Genomic DNA, 3191 nt, shown 5'->3' with positions numbered 1-3191 from the left:
TGTCTATGAAGAATCACAAAGGTACTGGGTTACTCCGCCGCGGTATCCCCGAAGCAATCTAAAATAGTCCGAATATAAACACTTATTATAGGTGCACCCTAGTGATTCAGGACAAGCTAAAAACACGGTTTGGAAAATGGATTCATGGTGTACTCGCTTATTTTATACATTTTTCTACATTTTGAACACAAACAAAGTTACGGACCGCAGCTCTGATTAGTTGTTTCTTACAGAGAGCGGATTAATTTCTGCAAATGGCAATAGGACACTGGGAGGAGCCAGAGGAGCTTGATTTTTACACAGATTATCTGTCTCATATTCTACTGTCAGGACATAATGACAGGTTTAAAAAATATGTAAAACATATTTTTTTTACAAAAGTTCCCAACTTTAATTAAACTGGAAATTGTAGTTAAATGTCAAATTTCATCAACCTGCTTTTAAAACATGCAACGATTTTCCAATTAAAAACAGACAAACCAACCACAATCAACATATTTCCTTTTATTATGACGATCAGCATTAGTACAGTGCTTAAAATCTCATTTACATTGCATTTGTACAGTATGGTAGCACCAAAGATTTCATCACAAACCACAGGATGCTGTTCTGAAGAGGAGCGATCATCTTTGGGAAGGAGTCTGACACACTTCAGAGACGTCTGATCGAACGGAGGTGTGTGTAAATGTGGCACACAGTGCATCATACAGTGCTTTCATTTCTGAGTCAGACCTCTTCCAACACCATGTTACCCTCAAACAGCTCATATTATCTACATTCACACACATTAAACAGACTTTGGTTGAAAGCGAAAAAAGTGATGATTTGTACTATGCTTGAAATATTCTCCAGCTATTTACACAATCTCTCTAAAACTGAGTCTAGTACTGGTTAAAGCTCGTTCAGTAGTTAAAACAGCACCTGTAAACCTCTGGTTAATGACTAATAAATGGTCAGTGTTTAATAATATTACCATTAGATGAGACGTATGTACATGTAGTTACAGAATAAATACTGTCAAACATAAATAATGCACAACACAGTGGTTATGATTATGAGAGGTAGGGTTATGCAGTTTTAATCTGATCTAGTTTATTATTCCCTTCTAATAAAACTGATGTGAGGACGCATGTCTGGATTAATTCATCTGACTTTAAATTCATTAATTTAGTCCATTTAATTCAGTTTGTGTCACGCGATTTAATTTAGCTGGAGTAATGATGGTAAAAATTCAGCATTGCATGAAAGGAATAAATTACATGAGGTTAATATATTCACACAGAAACAATCATTTTAAATAGTCAGAATATTTTATAAATTTTTAGTGTATTTTTGATCAAATAAATGCAGCCTCGGTGAGCAGAAGAGACTTTTTAAAGAAATCATTAAAAAATGGTACCTAATTTCTGAATGCTAGTGTATTTGCTTTATAAAAACTGACCGTCAGTGTCAACTATAGTTGAATTTAATCTGTAAAAGAATTGAATTTTAGGTTAGCTGGTCTTTTCTTGGTCACCTAAACCACTTTAGGCTCAGATCTTCAGGACTGTTTCTGTCTCAGTTAGATTAGTAACCGTGTAAAATGCTAAAGCACATGCGAACATCTTCTTATGAACTCTTTTTAGCACCGTTAATTGATGTCAGTATATTATTAAATATGTATCAAATATGCTATATATTAACCCTTCTGGTTGATGAGGACATCTATTCATTAAGCTCACACTTTTACCGATCTCAGGGTAAAGAGATTTCAGTGTTTCTACCTTCTTCTAGATTGTCGAACCCTTTTGAAGCAGACACAAGTTAAACATTCAATGACTGGTGTTTTCATGTCAAGCAGTTTGCCAGTCGTCAGTCTTTTGCTCCGTATGAAAAAATACGAATGAAAGAAACTCATGTAAAACATGTTCATGTGCAGCAGTTCATGTCCTCGTGAAAACAAAATAGCAGATCTTTTGGATTTAAATTGTTCAATGAATCCCTTTCTGTCAAAACTCAAAGGATCTGACAGTTTGACACAACTAAACTAAAAATTAACCCTTAAACGTGCTGTTGTTGAAACCGAATTTGGTCATGAATGAATCTAGCGTTTAACGTTGACCGACGAACTTTCACAGGAACACGCGACTACATCCGTGTTATCATCATCTCACCCAACGAATCCTGCATCCCGATCCGTCCCGATCCGTGGAGACACTCACAGTTATTTGGTTCAATATCTTTCAGAAAGTGCAGAAGTGGGACGTTTCGTACTTGTTCTGTATAGCGTAGCTGCCAGACGTAAAAACCAGACGTGAATCAGTCGAGACCAGTTCCTCCAGCTGATTTAGTGGACGTCTTTCTTACTGGATTTTGACAAAAAGGCCCGTATGAGGAAGACACTTCCCACAGAAGCCCCCGCAGCGGCCGTAGATCCTGCTACCGTCCTGCAACGACACACACACACACACACACACACACACACACACACACACACACACACAACTCGTATCAGAATCAGTCTGGGCGGAGCTACTTTATAACTAATGCATGACAATCAGCTTTGAAGGTACAAGTAACGTGAGTTACATAATCAGATTACTTTATTAAAGTAACTAGTAACTAGTAAAGTAATGCATTACTATTTAATAAAATAGAAGGAAATATCTGAGTGACAGCTCTGGTGCAGAGCGCTGTGTCTGAACATGATCTTACTGTAGAATAATAACAATAATACTAATAATAATCCTCACTTCTGAGCGGTGGACTTTGAGCGTGACGTAGTTGCCTTGTGAAACCCATTTAGTGGCTTCTGTGACCTTCAGTCCTGTTCCACTGAGATTTATACTAAACTGACCCTGAACAACCAGAGAAGAGACAGATTATTAGTGCATCACATCAGAATACAGCATTAAAACTATCTCCACAAATGAAGGAGTATATAAGATATACATCGTCAGGGATGCATAAGATTCATCAGAAGTTATTTCTAATACTACAAAAGATTTCTATTTCAAATAAACGCTGTTCTTCTGAACTTTCTGTTCTTCTGTGAATCCTGAGAAATAAAATACATCTATTTCCACAGAAATATTGAGCAGCACAACTGTTCGACACTGATAATAATCAGAAATGTTTCTTGAGCAGTAAATCATCATATTATTCTGATTTCTGAAGATCATGTGACACTGAAGACTGGAGGAATGATGCTG

At 36.7% G+C, this 3191-nt stretch overlaps 1 pseudogene; it reads right to left on the bottom strand.

The window, feature by feature from the left end:
* Positions 1-1358: 1358 nt before the first annotated feature.
* The window catches only part of LOC113087777 (A disintegrin and metalloproteinase with thrombospondin motifs 20-like), a 36362-nt pseudogene continuing 34529 nt past the window's right edge, over positions 1359-3191 (bottom strand).

This window comes from Carassius auratus, unplaced genomic scaffold, assembly GCF_003368295.1.
Source record: "Carassius auratus strain Wakin unplaced genomic scaffold, ASM336829v1 scaf_tig00045285, whole genome shotgun sequence".
In the NCBI taxonomy this organism is placed as follows: domain Eukaryota; kingdom Metazoa; phylum Chordata; class Actinopteri; order Cypriniformes; family Cyprinidae; genus Carassius; species Carassius auratus.
Note: the sequence above shows the minus strand (reverse complement) of the source record. Positions and strands in the feature narration are given on the sequence as shown.